This window comes from Sinocyclocheilus anshuiensis, unplaced genomic scaffold (assembly GCF_001515605.1).
Source record: "Sinocyclocheilus anshuiensis isolate Anshui unplaced genomic scaffold, SAMN03320099.WGS_v1.1 scaffold2638, whole genome shotgun sequence".
NCBI classification, from domain to species: Eukaryota; Metazoa; Chordata; class Actinopteri; order Cypriniformes; family Cyprinidae; genus Sinocyclocheilus; species Sinocyclocheilus anshuiensis.
The window spans coordinates 115,850-134,928 of NW_015538119.1; the positions used below are offsets into that span (position 1 = coordinate 115,850).

The 19,079-nt window shown below is 37.3% G+C and overlaps 1 long non-coding RNA gene across 1 annotated transcript in view; it reads right to left on the bottom strand.

Annotated features, from left to right (window-relative positions):
* Positions 1-2,049: 2,049 nt before the first annotated feature.
* The window catches only part of LOC107683674 (uncharacterized), an 88,486-nt gene continuing 71,456 nt past the window's right edge, over positions 2,050-19,079 (bottom strand). Inside the window, exon 3 of the long non-coding RNA XR_001633752.1 lies at positions 2,050-2,131. This is a non-coding gene — a long non-coding RNA (uncharacterized LOC107683674). The remainder of the gene's footprint in view (positions 2,132-19,079) is intronic.

The window sequence follows — 19,079 nt, forward strand, 5'->3', positions numbered from 1 at the left end:
CGATGGTGTAACAACAGGGTTTCCAGACAAGTTTTGATCATTTGTACGCCTTGCGTATCAAATATGATACAGTAGGGTTTATAGAGTTAATTAAATAATTCACCCAAAAATTCTGTTATCATTTATTTATTTTCATATGACTCCAAACTTGTATGACTTGTTTCTTCCATGTAACACTATATTTTAAAGGATATTCACACAGTTATTTTATATACAAAACTGTCATGTGGCTTCAGAAAGTTAGTTGGACTACTTTTTATGCTTTTATTAAGCTTGACAGCACTTTTATAACATGGAATAGAGCAGCTCAGAAAATGTAGCAAAAATCTAATTTTGTGTTCCACAGAATAAAGAATACAGGTTAAGAATGAGAGTAAGTAACAGATGACAGATTATTATTATAATCATCACGCAAGAAGTAACACTGTTCCTCTCTTCTGAAAGTTACTGTACAGCATCTGATGTTCCATCAGACACTATCTATCAGTGTGTCAGAGCAGCGGTCGTAGTGCTTCCTGTGGATTAGGCTGTATATACAGCGCCTGTGTAATCTGATGGCTGCCTGTGAGAGCGGCCACAGCGGCGTTAAATTAAGAGTGCAGCAGTGGAGCTTTTGACTGAATGAACAGAGCATCCTGTGTTTCTCCAGTGGAGCTTTGAAGGAAAACAATAGCGTGATTCTGAGTTGAACTACAAAAAGCACGACATGATGAGTCACATACACACTCTCACGTCACACACGTTTACAAACATGCACATGCACTCACACATGAAATCTTTGAAACACATTAGAAACACAAATAAGTATCAAATTTAAGGTGGTACCTTTTCAAAAGGTACATATTTCTACCTTATTTAACCATATTGGTTCCTTAAAGGTACATATTAGTACCTTTGGAAAAGGTTCCACCACAGTGACAGCTTTTGTACCTTTTTTCTGAAAGTGTATTATCCATTGCTATGGTTATCAAGTAATTTCAGATTCAATCCCACATTTATTATCACTCCCAACACTTTGCAGAGTGTGCTTAACAGCATGAAAAAAATTAAATAAATAAATATTCAAAACTGTGAGTGGGTAATATACAGAAAGTGAGCAAAGAACGCTACCTTTATGATCACTAAAGCTCTCAATCACTTCAGTTTAGCGTGAGCTTACTGACTGAGTTCGCTTTATTATCAAAAAGCTGTCTACATTGCACAACTAATGCCTTATGTAGGCTACATCGTTTTTATTCTTGGTTATTATGAAAGGATTCTCAGATATTTTCAAGCAAGCAAAAACTCAGTGCTTTTGTGATTGCGAGGAAGGGGTCATTAATGAATGTTATTGATTAGAAAAAAATAAATAATAATGATGTGCACAGATAAATACTTTGTAATATATACTGCAGTATTCCAATAAATTAAATTAATTGTGACTTTTGATTTCATGGTGACTTTAAAATAATTTTATGAGAACATTTTGAGATCATATTGAGATCTGAGACATCTTCAAGAGTCTTAAGAGACATTGCCACAGTTCTTCTGGATTGTCATCCAAACTGGACTGGATAAGATCATACCACAGATGTTTTGTGCATTCAAAAATCTCACTAGGTTATTACAATTAATGGCAAAAGGAATGTTTGGAAATGTAAACGTATATTTCCTACTGACAAACTATGCAGCAAAAGATAGAAATAACTGGCTTAAACCTTTTTTTTTTTTTTTTGGTTAAATACTAATGGCCTAAGACTTTTGCACAGTTGTGTAAATACTTATTAAAGAGATAATTAAAGGTGTTTTTTTTTTTCAAATAAACATCAACATGAAACATCTATTTATTTATTGCATTTTCATAATTTGAGAAGCGCAAAGCTAATCTTGCCAATTAATCTTACCTAATTAAACTGCTAAAAAAATGTTATTGAAATGTCACTTCTCTGATTAATCTGACCTCGTCTGGTAGAAAAAAGTAGAAGTTAATAATGAGCAACTCTTTTTTTTATCTTTTTCTGTTTGCTCTGAGAAGACAGCATATGATTGAAGGCCAGAGCAGAACACGTCACCTTGCCTCCAAATGCTCATCACAGTAAAATGAAGTGCTGGTGGCTGTGCTGTTTATCTCTTTCATCCAGAGCACTGGCAGCTGCAAAACACAAACATTTGGATCAACATTAGTGATGGAATACTGAAACACACCCTCTCACTTTGTAACAGCAGCGTGAAATGACATTCACAATTTATTTAACTTCTGTAATGTCATCTTTTTCTGAGTAAAACAGAACATTATGTAGGATGGCACAAAAACAGGATTTGATTGGATTGATCATGAATGTTAGGCTGTGAAATTATTGGCTAATGTTATTTTGTTCTTCCCTCACATCCTCGTGCTACATTCAAGACCGCCTGAGAAGTTCCTACTTACAAATCATAACTATGTTGTAATGTGCGTGTTGTTTTGGTAGGACAAAAAAGACCCAGTGGGCAATTTAATGTTTCTCTTTTTTCAGCCAATGACAAAGACTGGAAGCTTTTTTAAATGCTGGTGTGAGCAAATGATGTGTTTTAGTGTGTGTTCAACTGATGCTTTATGTTTAGTTACACAAGCCTGTCGCCTCATAAAGCTTACTTTACTGCAAGCTTTGCTGCTATTGTTCATCGACGCTACACAAAATAAAACAAATCGAACAGTCAACATTCACAATTAAAACGTATTATGACCACTTCCAATTTGCTTAATGAATTAAACTCGGAAAGACTGCGCTCAAAGAAAATCCCACTGGAAATTATGCCATTGTGGTGGCGTTTGTGTTTGCACATCTCGTAAATGTGATTATTCCAGCATGACTCGAAGACAGCACTGTCGACATCAACACAAAAGAAAAGTCATTTCAGAAGCAGAGAAAGTACATTGTGGTGGAAGATTATGAAAAACTTTAGAAAAACACGCATTGATGAATCGTGCACAATAAGTCCAGTGACATTTATTCAGAGTAAAAAGGTCAGTTTTGAGTCCGTGTTGACTATAATATGTGCGTTAGTGTGGATATACAGATCTATTAAGCTGATAAAATCTATGGCAGGCGTTAATAAGCACAGCGAAAACACACTCTGTGTTTGCACACACATACACATGCCATCAATGAGATAACAGCATCCAGCAGATGATGAGAGTAAATGTTTACAGCCACTGTATTCAGCCTGAAGTCATTAGCGTGGAATGCACCAATACGACCCTAATTAGCACACAGGTGTCAGGGGAACAGATCAGCAACACAGAGTCAGAAATTATCCCCGTCCACACACACACACACACAGTTCCTCCTCAATATTTAGCTGGAGGACAGAAGGGTACATTGCAAGGGTACAGAGTGACACTGCACATATCTAAGTCTGGGACATTCATATTGCAGATATATAATAACAATGTGTCTATAGTCACTAATGTTACTTTAGTCAAAAATAACACAAAACAGGCTAAATTGTTGTCATCCATGTTTCTTGTTTTCAAACAGCAGATATTGCAAACTACTGTGAGCTTGGGAATCACAACATGTCCCAACCAGAAAAATGGGGTGTGACACGACACAATCAACAGCCAATCAGAACAGTTTATCTGCAGTTCACACCACAGCTGAGGAGCATAACACTAAAAACACATACTTAGTATTTTCATGACTTCTGTGATGTTTTACCAGATGGTAAGCTCTTTATTTTTTATTTTTTTGTCTTGTGGAAATTCAGGAATTTCTCATATAATATTTGATTCTAAATGATCTCTCCTAGACAGCAATCAGATTAAACTAAAGGCAAATTGAGAGTTTTGCTTAAGTACTATTTTCAGGTGATTTTCAAGAGGGGAAAAAAGCCTTGTCATTTCATATTTCTCCTCTAGAGTTTCAAAAATATATATTATTAAAAATATGAAGTCAAACATTTCTCATTTTCTCAAATTCTTTTTATATCTCTATACTACTACAGTAGGACCACAGTTGATTCATTTTTGAAGAAACACCCAAGTTAAAGTTGAGAAGCGTGACTGAATAATGTTTCCTGAGCTAAAGAAAAGTATTTGAACAAAATATTTTCCAATGGGAAAAACACAGTATTTTGGGGGGAAAAAAACTCAGTATTTTACAAATGAAAGAGGTACATGAGCCCAAATTGATTAATATAACACATTTTTCAAATGCTGTTAATTTCAGTTTTTCCTTAAGTAAATTTGCCGACTTGATGTTTTTAATAAGTGTTGTTTATAATGAATGCCACTATTATTTATCTTTTTGTTTTATATTTATATTTTAATTCCTGTTCTGTTCTTGCAATTTTGTGCTGAAGCGACTTATTGTCAGGTGAAAAAATATGGTAATGTAGTTTTCTTTAAAAGATTCAATCCTACAATCTTAAACCTTTGGCAAATCCAGTGACTAGTTCTTGGAAGCGTTCATTGTAGCAGTCTGGGAACTTGAAAACATGACTTATGGTGCAAACCTGCACCCCATCTCCCGGCAACTGATTGGAGTTGGCAAATTTAGCCATTTTTGTATGCAGTACACATTGGACATTCTGTGAACGGTCCGAGATTATTGTTCAACAGCTGCAGTGCCTTAAGACCCATTACTGAGCGGTTAATACAGATCACACACACAGAGCCCCTCGTGATGAGATGCTGAAATTAAGCTGATTAGTGTTTGCGCCGGCCCCCATTGGCCCTCAGGAACCTCGGCCACATCTCTCTCCCGCTTCTGCCTGCAGTTCGATAAGAAAATGAGCTTATCAGAAATAATGGATTGTCTTAAACAAAGTCAACACGGAGAGCGATAGGACCGGATGTTCAGAAAGAGAGAAAGAGGGCATAGGGTACCATACAGCTTGCGAATATTGGTTTTCCTCGCCTTGGCAAGGAGAAACTGATGAGATGCAAGAGGACAGACACACACGCACGTAATCAATGCAGCCAGTGCGCTACGACCTGTGTGAGAGGAATATTAGCCGAGCAGGTTCAGCCTGCAGGCGCCCGTATGCACCCATTAGAGTCCAACCAGAAGGAAATATGGGTGTGACACGTCAGGACACACACTAAACAGAGTGTTAAAAAAAAATCAAACATCCCCTCGCACGCTGCTGCTGCAACGAACCTCGGCAGATGGCTGCAAACATTAAGTGGGACAGAACGAGCCTGCTCCGCGCTATGGCAGCCGTCCACGTCTGGACCAAAACACAGCACAATGGCGTTCTCAGGGCAGGGCTGTGTAATGAATAATTAAAAAGCAGAGTTTGGCACCTTGTGGGAGAGAGAGAGAGTGAGTGAGTGAGGGAAGGTTGGGACGTCCTTTATATTACCGTGTGTACCAGAGACAGTGGACACCAGTAGGTTAACCCTCATATTATACAGTATACCAGCCAGAGACAGATGGACAAGAGAGAGAGGTAAATTAGTTACTGTAGTGACAAATGGTTTGTACACACTTTCTATCAAGAAAAGTATAATTTGACAAACCCTTAACTGCACTGAGGAATTGCAACCCTTTGATATAATAATTCAGGATAATAACAATTTTGTAGTCAAAGACCAACATCAAGCTTGTGAGAAAGTTAATTTAATTAATTTAATTTAGTGCAGCTTTAATTTTAAACACTCCTTCACATAGAGCTCATTTGTAATTTGCTATCAAAAAGATTAATTATAGTCTATGTATATTTTAAATTATAAATTATTAGCCTATATAAAGGTTAAATACAATTTGAATTAAAAAATTAAACATGATAAATGTTATATGACATCATGTAGGAAATAATAATCACAGGTGAGATCTTGTTCAAATCAACATGCAATGTTGCATATTAATTATGAAAAATATATAGGGATTTGTGATGTCAGCCTGAAAATTAATGTTGTGTCAAGTTAAAAGTGTTGATTTTAGTATCCCAGTTATTTATCATAGAAAGCTGAGTAAACTTAAGAGTATGTTAAGACTGCTTAAGTCCAGCTTTCAGATTTTTCTACTGAAAAGTAGCAAATAAAATTTCCAAACTCTAAATTTCCAAAAGAGAGAACAATGTATCAAACAGTGCTCTGATTTACCAAGAAACCAATGTTTGCAATAATCGAAAGTCTCAAAATAAGCCTCTTCTTCTTCTTCTTTTATTTATTTTATTTTTTCTCTCGTAAAATTCTTCCAATACCAACTTTTTGCTCTATACTCTTACTATATGTGGGATTTTTAAAGAATCCAAAATAATTTTTTGGAGGAACATCTAAGACATGATATTTAGGATGGTTCACCCAAAAAGTTCACGTATAACTCATGTCATTCCAAACCTGTATGACTTTCTTTCTTGTTTCTTTCTTTTTCAATTTTGAAGAATGTTTGAAGAAGAAAGCCATACAGGTTTGGAACAACATGAGGGTGATTAAATTATATTTTGGAAATCAGTCTTCATTTTTGGGTGAACAATCATTTTAAGTAGCATATACCTTGTAAAGCATGAGAACTCAATTAATTATCTTTAGTTATGAAAGAAAAATTGTTATTTTCCGCTGGGAATGACAATTTACTGTAGTATGAATTACAAATTATAATTATAAGCCTTTACTGTGAGAAGTAGTTGTAGCCCTGAGGAATTATACTCTTTTCATTTAGCAAAATCTTTGTTTTTCCTTTAATTTACTGCTCTCAAAAAGGACCAAGCATGTGTTTGATGATATGGTGTATGGTTGATGTATACAGTTAGGCCTATATCACAATTGTGGCATTTAAAAAGGAAAAACAAACAAGCCAAAAAGGTCAAAGATAATGCGTATGGATTTATTTGGCTTGAGATATTCCCCAGCTGTGGTAAATCTCCATTTTGGCACATAACTGAGAGTCAAGTCTTTCTGTTTAAGTCGAATGGACGTATCAAAGCTGACGCTCCTAACCAGAGAATTATATTCAGGTCAATGACAAGCAAATGCTGGGTCGGTTTCCTGCCCACTCTCTTGTTGTTTCCGAACCCAGGCCTCCTCATTGTGTTTGAGCGGCATTTGATGCGTATTAACATACAAAACTCATGTATGGGAAGGGGTTATTGGGGCGGTCAGAGAAACTTTCGGAAGTTGTAAAGCTCCTTCAGAACCTTCACAAAACAACGTTTTTCCCCTCTAAATTCGGCACCCAGGGCTCGTCTTTCTGCCTGTGACCCCAAAGCTGATCCCAGAGCAGAGCTGAAAGAACGCATTGAGTGGGTGAGGGGCCCTGAGCGGCCATCTCAGGATCAGTCTGACAAGGTCAGGAGCAAAACTGCCCTCTCTCCTCACCACGTTAGACGTAGCGCTAAACAAGTTACACAAAAGCTGGGACAGACAATACTGAACCACTCCTACGGACTTCCTAAATTACGTCTCGGTTGAGTGTAGGATAGAAAGGGACGTTGCCTTTCATAATAAGTTTGTTCATTATGTTGTTTTGAGTAAGCCAAAATACTGATATTGTATTTAAACTTAAAATGATTATTATTCTTGTGAAATTAAAATTTCTGACTCTAACTCCTAGAATGTAAAGCTATACAACAACCAAACTTATGCCAGACCTTCAGACTGTTCAAACTCGGGCTGCTATATTTTTGTAATGTCTGTTTTGGGGTTTGTTTCATGTTCTTGTTTTCATGTCTTTTATTTTGTAATTTGATTTATGCTGTTAGTGTCCAGCTTTCCTTGCCCTCATGTATTTCTGCCCTGTGTATGTGTCAAGTTCTGATTGGTTGTTATAGTCATGTGTCTTGGTCCTCATTGGTTATTGTCCTGTCATGTGGTTCTCAGTTCTGTTTGCTCATTGGTTGATTCTTGTCATGTGACCCATGGTGTTTGATACAAATAGCCCTCATGTTCCCATTGTTCATTGTCATGTATTAATCTATGTACCTGCTGTCGGTGAGTCTAGTCTGTTCGTGCTACGTCAAGTCAAGTCAAGTCTTTGTTTGGATTATGTTTGGATGTTTGGATCACTTTGTAAATAAACGGCACATGGGTTCTTCAACTTGCCGTTCAGTGGACTGCTCATTACAATTTTCTTACTGATCAGACTTAGGTTTTCCTGAAATGGACAATCAAAACTCCCAAAAATCCCATAGACTTACACTGACAGACTGTTTAATAAAAAGCTAGAACTGTAATCTGTTTTAAGGATGGAATACCTACACAACTTTTAAACAGATTTTAAAACACTAAGCATCATACACTTGACGACTTTGTAAATGGTGTTTGATATTCTCCAACTGGATGGAATCTGAAGCTTGAAAGTCTAAATCTGTGCCCATTATATGCTGCAGACCGACTGACTTTCGGCAACTAGCATAAATTCGGCCAGACTGAAAATCTGCACAAAAGTCATGTAGTGTATTCAAACCTTTAAGCACCACCAAATGAAATAAAAATGGATGTTTTGTGGCTTTTAGTCCATTACTGCTATCTTTGAGGCCAATCTAAATGCTAGTCTATATGATGGCTGCATTTAAAACGTACTTTCTTTTCAGGAAAAATCTGACAAAAATGTCAGCAGAAGAGTATGCATTTTTCCCCAATACAATAGTCTTTAGAATGTAAAAATCATTTTCTCATAAGTTATAAATCCCACCTGCTTCTGACAAGCAGTAGTATATAGCAAATAATGATTCATTGCTTTGAAGTAAACTAAAGTCTGATTCATGAAGTCTTTAAAAGTGCCTTGTCATTTACAACATATACAAAAAGTTTCTAGGTTACTTTCAAACAGAATATTCTTAGGCAGAAACTTCTACAGCCTAAACTGTGCAGCCAAATGCTAATAACAAAACTTGTGTAACACGCTGAGATTGACGTTTGTTCATTCATTTGCAGGTACTCTGAGTGCGTTTGCCTGCAGTTTCGGTGAGTACTGATTCATAGATCTTTTTTCTGTGCCGCTTCATAAGTGCCACAATATGCCACTAATGTTTCATCAAACGCGCTAAGCGTTCCAATCACTTCAAAACTTGACAGGAGCCCACACAGTTTGTCCCTGTAGTGCTGGCCTGCTTTCAGAGCCAAACCATCCTCATTCAAGTCCGCTCCCACTTCCTCTCTCTCTCCACGAACAGCAGAAATCCCTTTTTGTCTTTCGCTCAAAGTGGACTCTAATCCGTTTATTAGCCTGAAAGCTACTGGGACGTGAAGACAAACCACATGATTCCTCTGCCCTGCTCCTCTCTCTGTCCCCCCCTCGGGAAGAGAGCCTCGCCTCATACTAACAGCTAGCATGATTTATACTTCTGTCGGCTCCTGCTATCTCCCCTAACACCCTGTAATGTGTCCCTCTTGCTGTGCCGTCCTGGCCAGGCTAAATGGCTAAACGACTGACAGTGAAACAGCACTTCTGGGTCAGACGAGCCAAAACCCGTCATGTCCTCTACTCTTCTAATTAACAACCAGTGCTCTCAATTACCAACACACACATACACACTCCTTCTACTGCCAGTGGCTCAAACACGCATTCTTTCACATTATCTGCTGCAGAGGCATAGCAACAATGACTTTAAAGACACTGTGAAACCGTTTACTGTTGATTTCCTATTGAAAGTGATTTTGTTTTTCCAAACCAGTTAGGTGCAAGTGCAAACCCCATTCCACCACCGACTCCAAAGATTTCATTGGTTGTGTGAAGCACACCGGATCACCTACAAAATGCTAACGTAAACTCTAACCATAACCATAACTATTGCTGACAGACTGAGTGATGAGACTGAGTGAGTTGATCAATAAATTTGTCTGGATGGGGTTTGAGCTTAACTAGAAAAAATAAATAAATCATGCGTCGCAGTTATAAACATGATTGGCTATTTGTTAGTCGGTAGCAGGTGATATTTGACAGTGGGACATTCTCATAAAGGAAGTTCACTAAGAAGTAATTGTGCTGGTTTATTTGCATGTGCGATAAGTATTTTTAACACCTAGTTTGCAATAGGAATCAGATATTTAATCGGATAGCAACACAAACAGCCAAAACAGTCCTGAATACAATAAACCTCATTTAGACAGGTCATTTGATTTGTGTAAATACACAATATGCAAATGTAATTTATGCATAATGCAGCACTACACTAATGTAAACAGAGGTGAAAATAAATTTGATTTCTGCACATTTTTACCACACGCTAAAGTGGTTTACCTTGAATTCACTCAGTTGTCTGTATATTATGTTGGAATATTTTTTTGGGCTCTAGAACATGCGAACACATTTAGAGTAACAGATGGCATTTTTAAGCATTATTTGAGATAAAGATGCAGCATTTATTCATTTCTGTCAGATTTTTAAAATGTGTTGATTGTGCAGTGAAATGTGCAGTAATTAAGTATTTCTGTAGGCAAACCCGGAAGTTAGCATCACACTTGTTCCCTCAACAAGAACACAATAGGATGTTTCATTGGCCTTTGGATTATTGCAGGAAATAAGCTCTGTGATCAACATTTTTTTATGAAGTTTGAAGCCTAAATATAAGCTAAACATAGGTTATAAATGAATTACACCATGGTTTATTGTTTTAGTGTTACCATTATTAAGCTTCCAACAACTTTTAGTTTTTCATTTTTTTTTTCATCATCCAATCATTTTTCCTAAAAGATTGACTTTTAATAGTTTGTAGGAGTGCAGTTATTAACACAATGAGGCATTGAAGAGCGGACTAGTGAGCAGGTGTGATGATGTTTAATGTCCCCAACAATTTAGTCCAATTTAGCCATTTGTTAGCGACTGTCTTTTTCAAGATAAGTAAAAGTTTAAAAAATACAATTAAATCACAAGGGGTTATAAAACGTTTAATACGTCCTGAGCTTGTGTTAACCACAGACCTTATTTTAGGCCTTTAACCAACAACCCATTAAACAAAAAAAAAAAAACATTGACTTTGAGACGATAGAAGCCCAAGTGTTAAAATGCTAACTTGTTTCTGGGTTTTGGTCTACAAAAACATGTCATCCCTGCAGCACTATATTTGGATGTTTTTTTTTTTTTTACATTCAAGTATGGAGCTGTACTTGTGTTCATATTGCCTACAAAATAGCCACCCAGGGCATTTCCAAGATGGCCTCCATATGCTGATATGCCTTAAAGCAACACTGACTGAACAAGCACATTAGCAGCCACTGCCTTTTAGCAAACCGCTTAGCACAGAACCTTAGCCATGAAAATTGTTACGTCACCCAATGAATATTCATGAGCCAAGCTGATACAATTTATAATGAGACCTCTCTCCATTTTTCACATCATTTCTAGCCAAGATCTGCAACCACTCTCTCGCATGTGCTCTCTCTCTCTATAAGTGCTCCAGGGTGAACATTCTGAGATATGTGAGCCAAAATAATACAGCATTCACTGTAAATATTTACTATAATATATGGCCAGTGTCCCCCAGCCCAACATTAATCATCATTCATCTATCAAACTGAGTTATGACTGAATGATCAATACTGACACGGGTGCCAGATCTTATTTACCACAGAAAGAGAGAGAGAGAGAGGCAGGGAGAAATAAAGGACTTTCTTTGTTCAGACAGAAGCACAATATGTCTGCTTGCTAAAGTCTCTGACTGCTGTAATGTTTATTCTGATAGGAGTGACCAGACAGGGATTCTTCATCAAAGAAAACCATTGTTAATGCGGGACCAGATGAAAATATCTATCATAAAGTTTAAACTTTTTTCCCCTGAGATTTACCCGTATACGCAACTGCATCTCCCTACAAGACCTGATACCTGATCTGAGGTGATATATTAAGTACTGTCAAAGTACATCCACCACACTACCTGCACACACACTCTGAGTCACATACAGTAATAACAGCTTTGAATAACTGCACTTAGGGAAGTGAATGAATGGCTAAATCTCATGGCTAGAGTTCAGTGAAGCTTCACCGTAATAAAAGGTTTAGGACAAGCATTTCTTAAAGTAACCAAGTAACACGTCTGTCTCCAGGAAAACAATTAGTGTTTGCTTAGGACTTAACAAGCTAGGATTAAGTCTAAAACAGATCAGGCAGCTGTCCTGCATCCAGCAGACCTTTATGATGGGTTTGAGGACTGAAGTCATGAGGGACTTATGGAGAAGGCAGAATTGGTAGCTGTTGTCAAATTGTGTCAGGTGCAGTTCTTTTGACTATTACATGTGACTATATTGGACGTCTTTTAAAAGTATTCGTAGCTTTTTATGGGGAACAAAGTGACATTTAAGGTATTCAATTTTTTCTGCAGTTCTGAAATATCATTCATTTCAAATATAGAGCACCAAGTTTGCCAGTTACATTTGACATCATTGACGTCAAACCTAGTGCACCTATGTGAACCAAGAACTACAGCAAAGGGAACAGTTTCAGGTAAATAAGAGAGTGCTTTATGTGCATAACAGCCATGAAAATTATTATTATTATTATTATTATTAGTGGACAATGCATCATAACTGATCTCCATAACTAGTCCCTGTCACCTTGTTATTGAATTCGCCGAACCATTAAGCTACTACCATCACAACTTATCGATTACCATACACCATGATCACAAATGGAAAACTAAAACGTCCAGTGCATACAAGCAACACACACACATCCGCAAATAAAACTGGCTATTAAAACTTAACATTATATAAGGGATGTTATATAAGGACAACAGACTATTAAAAATACTGGCTCTTTCGGGCTGACCTCATATTAAGGGCAGTGAAAATTCAGAAGATAAAAGGTAGGCTAAAAAAATTAAACATTTATGCAACTGCTTGGTGTGTGTAAATCCATGAACTCTTCAACTGTTGCCCTAAAGTAGGGCATTAGCTCCCTTTCACTGACTTAGTGAGGATCGAAACATCACTGCATATTTTTAACCAACAATGCCTCCACTTTGGGTCAGGGCTTCATAAGTAAAGCCAAGCAGGAAAATAATGGTGTATGAAAACCTACAGCAGTTTGTGTGTGTGTGTGTGTGTGTGTGTGATTATGACCTTTCTCTGTTTGTGGGATAATTCCCCTTTTTGGCCCTGTGCTCTGCCTGGCCCCGTTATTCCAAACAAACAGAGCGGGCACTCTGGTGGGCTTTAGCTAATGTAGAAACACTATCCTTGCTCTCAGACCGCATGTTAATGCTTGCATCTGCGGTGCCGGCCACTCGACGGGCTCAGCCACGCAATCAAACTGGCCCAGTATAGCCACAGCTCTCTCCTTATTAGCAGGCCTGACAACACACCGTGGACGGAGCAGAGGGGATTAGACTGCACTCCAGAGAGGAAAGACAGAAGAGCTCAGTCCGTCCCGCCCGTACATGTGTATAGAACAGCTCTCAGTGTGTTTTAAAGAAGGATATGAGCAGTGCCAGACTGGCTGTGACGCAAACTCAGCCTGAGAGATAAAAAGAGTGTGATCTGGAGGTGTCAGTGTGTGACAGATGCCCTTACAGGAACATTTCGGGTTCAAGATCTAGTGACAACATTTATGGCATAATGGTACTTGCCACAAAAACTCGCTCACGAGTTTTGTTTTTGTTTTTTCCCCCAATTAATTGAAAATTTATGGCATTTAGGCTTTTTTTTTATTCTATAATCAAATCTTTCATGACCCCTTGACTATTTTCACACTAAGCGCACTAAGTTCCTCATAATTTGGAACTGAAGAAATCAAACCCCACTCCAAGATTCTTGAACAATCTGATTCTTTTTGATGAACTTGTTAAATCACTTTTCACATTACACTGATGATTTATTTGCAAATTGGAAATCTAAATCAACAACTCACTGATTCAATGATCTGGTCAGAAAGAGTCTCCAGTTAACAAGTCGTATATTTGTTCATTTCCGTTCAAAATATGAAAAGCACCAAAAGATCCTCGGAGCAAGTGCGCACACAACTCATGCCACAAGAAGTTACTAACTTCAATATTTGGTATTGATTATTGTATGAAAATCACTGTCTGTTGTTTGTGAAGTAAATCTTCTGTGAAAGCCCAAGTTAAAAAAATTATGTTAAAATTATGGGGGAAAAAAGTGTTTCTTGGTTAAAACGACTCAAAATAATGGAGCAGTAACATGTTGTTGGTGTTGCAAAATGATACGATTACCGTGGAAGCTGTTGCTATATTGTGTATTTTAACATGGCTGAACTGCAAAATATTGACAAATAAAAATCCAGGACCAGGATTATTAATTTTATAAGAAACTTTAAAATGTGCACTGTTTTCAAATCTGTAACAAATATAACAAAGTTATATCCAATATTTCAATTCGTGTCATGACCATGTAAAGGCAGTAAAAGCCAGTAATTCTCACACATAACACACAAAGATACAAGAATATCAGAGAGATCTTGCATTGAGAAATCACAAAAAGGATGTTTTAGACAACCTCGCAGCTCAAATGACAAATTTTTGTATGAAAGAATTTAAAGCTGCACATTTCTGCTTTTAAACCCCTAAACAAGCTGGGCCCATTTACTTTAATTACTGCAACAGTGACTTTTGTTTTTATTTTTTTATTTTGTTTTATTTTTTTAAATGTATCATTTTCTGTGGTAATCGACTTTATGCCATAAATGTTGTCGATAGAGCTTAACTTGTATTGAATCTGGAACATTACTTTGAAGGCTGGCTTATGTCCACTGTGTTGATCCTGGACATAGAGCTGAAGGTCATTGCTGAGAGTTACACACACACAGTTTTGATAGCAGTGTGGGAGCACTCCTCCTTTGCGATAACAGATAACCCATGATTTACCTCAAGGAGCTGACAGCTTTACCCTGAGAGACAATGGACACATGTACAGACCCATCTGCAGGAGGCGTGTGGTAGGATGAGAGGTTGGAGTATCTGTCTTTGCTGACTCCATCTGTTCAGTGTTAAGGCTGACACAGGCATATGCAGGCAGACTGAACCAGAACGAGACTTCACATGGCAAAAACAGCTTCATCACGCCATATGTCAGTGTGGAAATGCATGAGTCACTCTTCCTCTAGATGTGGAATTGAGGTAAAACGCAGGGAACTTCCCAAAAAACACACCCACACTTGCAATCCTTTAATAACATGAGAGATGCCGCTCTGCCCCAGGAAGATATGTTGCCCTAAAACTCTTTCTCTTTTTGTTAAAGTGTTCTTTTTGAGTCTCTGTGCAATACCTGCTTCATCTCTGGAGCCAGATTGGATCTACTCCATCTGAACGGGTGATCAATATTAGGGACTGTAGTGGGCGAGAGAGAGAGAGAGAGAGAGAGAGAGAGAGAGCTCTCAAAGTATCACAGTAGCTCAGGAGAATATGCTGTATGAACTTTACCAAAGACAAACAAAGCCAAGAGAAAAGGTTAATTTTAGGTTTTATTGACATTAAACTCTTGACAATCAGCAGCGGGTAAGAGTCGGACCACTAAGGTTCATGATAGGTCCCAATCACAGACGGGTGATTCATGAACAGGCATATTACTGTACTCTTCTATCATTATTGGGTCATTCACCGCATGATTACCCCAGGAAGTACTGTAAAAGTCAGTATACTGTAAGCCACTTTGGGAAAGACAGCATCTGATGAATGACTAATACCTGCATCATCCATTTTACAGTCAGACGATGATACAGCATGTGTCAAACATCCTATAGCTTTTCCCTGAAAACTACTCTTCATAAGCTTTGTTCCAAAACCAAGTGAGCCGATTTCTAATGCAACATCATAAAATGTAACCTCTTAAGTGAGTGTCATTGATTTGGGCAACATTTCAGCAAGCCACTCACAGTCACAACTTACAATTTATTCCAGCAGAGTTTTATGTTAGCATATCGCTAAGCTAATACTCTGGCAAGCATAGAAACATAGAACACACACATATTTGATAAAATAGTTCATGTTTTCATTACATTGAAACTTTGTGATTGATACTTTTCAGTTTTGATTTTTTGAACATTCAAGTTCAGTTCATAAGAAGTTCAGCTTTTTTCACTTCTGTAAATTTAGTAGGCTACATCCAGACCTGAGTTTTCCAATGCAATGCCAATAAATATCCAGCTGTTAGGTAGGATCATCTAAGGCCCTGTTTACACCTGGGGCCTGATGTATAAACGTTGCGTACGCACAAAATGGGCATGGAATTGTGCGTACGCAATTTTCCACGCACATATCGGGATTTATACAAAAATTAACTAGGTGTAAATATGTGCGCACCGTACAGACACTCTAGACCATGCGTACGCACTCTTTTACTGGAGGGAGCGAAATAAGGAAGCAAATAGAATGATTTTAAAGTCTGTTTTACATTTGACATACACGTTTAGATTAAATATGACACTCTGAATAATGAAGTTAAGCACTGAAATTTCATGAAATTATTATCTAGAAATTACAACTTTTTATATGAATTTAAAAATAAATATTTGCAGTGGATGTGCTGCTTTCGAACAATTTTTCCTGTGGTATGTGATTTAATGTTTTAATCACAGCGAGGATTGCTTGACGCATGAAAAAACAGGTCTGATGACAGTACTCTAGAACCTCTGTTCACAGGTGTCACGCACAGATAGTATCCTAATGATAACTCCTTTCGTGCTCTTCCCAATGTTGTGACAAACACCATATTTAAAAGATAGAATTTGAAGGAAACTGTAAGATATGTGCGTTTTATTTTCAAAATGGTTTATTGACGCGGTGAGTCAGACAGCTATTTACACTGCAAAAAAAATAAGGCCTATCTCTTTCCATAAAAATATAGGCTATAAACATTCTAAAATATATGTTTACCTTTTAGGCAAATTGCATAAATTAGAATAGTGATGTCTCAAAATGCATTTATAGTCCGTATCTCATATTTTCCTAACATATTCCTACCCTTAACTGCGTTAAACATGTTTTCACGTGGATGGAATATGCATGGAAATGATATGCAGATGACGTTATGCATATTAAAACTATGTATTGTAAGCTCCATAAATGGCTATTTCGGGGAGAAGATGGGGTGGAGATTCATGTACGCACAATCGTCCGCTGACTGGGTATTACAAAGGGAATTTTGCGCAGTTTCTGGCGTACACATGGCTTTATAAATCTGAAAACTTTTGTACGTATGCACAATCTAGCTTTTGTGCTTACGCACTTTAGGATGAAATCTACGTAAAGTTTTATACATGAGGCCCCTGCTTTTTGTCAGTCTGATCATAAGCAGACAATGTTTCAACCACTTCCAGAGGTAGTTGAAAGCACATTGCGATAGAATAGCAACTAAAGACGGCTTTCTCGCAACACACTGACCTAATATGTGAGAGTTATGGGATGTGCTTAGAGAAAGCATACCAAAACAATTGATTCCAACTATGCTATTTTGTGCTATTTTGTATAATTTCCCTTTCTCACTCGTAAGCAGCATAATGGCTTCATTTATTCAATCATATTCATACGGCCCAAGTGACACCAGTAGGAAAGGAAAGTCGTTTCAACATTTTATTTCCATTAAAGATTACAAAGATAAAAAATAAAAAAAACTGTTCTAATGTTTGGAACACATTGTCTAGGAAAGCAACTCACCACATTTTGAAACAGATCTATAATACATGGGTGTAAATTCCCATTTCTCCCTTTTTAAGCACTAGGGAGTATAAGTGATACTATGGTTTAGCATAAGGAACATAAATTTCAGGTCTTTTGATGCATGAATGTTTGAACTTGCATCTAATTCTGGAGCCATTACAGGTTAACCCAGCAGACGACTGTTTCTAGCTGCAGGTCTATTCACCTAGCAACCAGATGTCCCTGGCAAAGAGAAGACCTTTATGTGTTACACTCTGACCTCTTACAAAACAAAACATATTTAACCTTCACCTCCTACACACAGAGAGAGAGAAAGAAGGACAGTTCTGCTGCTGAGGGGAGGAAATGCTACAGTGAACAAATACGGTTGTGTGAATGCTACTGGGGCACATTCCCATACAGAGCCATGTGAGTGCCAGCAGGCCAGTGTTCAGAGACGGGCAAGGAGGGCGGGGGGGCTGGGATCTTTGCAAACAGTCCATAAAGAGACCCTGCCACCCTCCCGTTCATATGCTAATGAGCGCCACTTTGTGTGGGGGTTAAAAAACTCTCAGGGGTCTGAACAACGTCGATTTAAACCCACAATAGAGCCTCAATTCTCTCGAGAAAAACCCACAATCCTCTCTCTCTGTCTCTCTTGCACTGATAAAGAGATCAGTATGGATGTGTGGGTGTCAGGGTGCATTAGGCACTGACAGAGTGTAATGTACAGAGATCATAATTCACTCACACGCACACATTTCCTGAAAGTGGTATTGATCAGCTGTCCTGAAAAGCAGGCCCCCCCTTTTTTTACATTTTCTGTGTGGGTTTCTGGCAAAATTCTGGAGAATACATTTAAATGTGATAAAATGGAGCTGCGTGTACTGCACTCTTATTGGTACCTGAATAAATAATCAAATTAATCCAAACAAGGAGCCCAAAATATGATGATATATTTACATTGTGTGAGAAAAATATAATGCATGATAATTTAAGGACTTAAACTTATCTGGTTACATTTTATTTAACCAAAATGTATTAGGCCTAATTAGCTTTTATGTTGTCACAATGTACTGAAGCCAAGGCAAATTAATAAAATGATATCTGAAAAATATAGACTTTTTTTTTTTTAAGTCTAACATGTTTTATCCTCTGTTAATATTTCAGCTCAAAATAATTTGTATAGCATTTTACAATAATATTATTTAAAATCGGTTTTAGCAAGAAAACTGCCCTACAACCCCAAGTGAACCAGATTTATTTATTTCGTCATTTAGCAGACGCTTTTGTCCAAAGCGACTTACAAATGAGGACAACAGAAGTAATCAATTGTAGTATTAAAACAACTAAAAACATCCAAAGCTAAAACTTTATAAATACTACTTATACACATTTTAAAAATAAAGAAATTAAATAAAAATGACAAATGCATACAGCAACATTTCAAAACTTAACATTTTAATGAAAAACAATTCAAAATATTAAAGAACAAAAGGTATAAGAGTATAATAATGATTCTAACATAACACTAAGCCAAACACCAAAAAACAACTACATGTATGTACAACTAATATATATATATA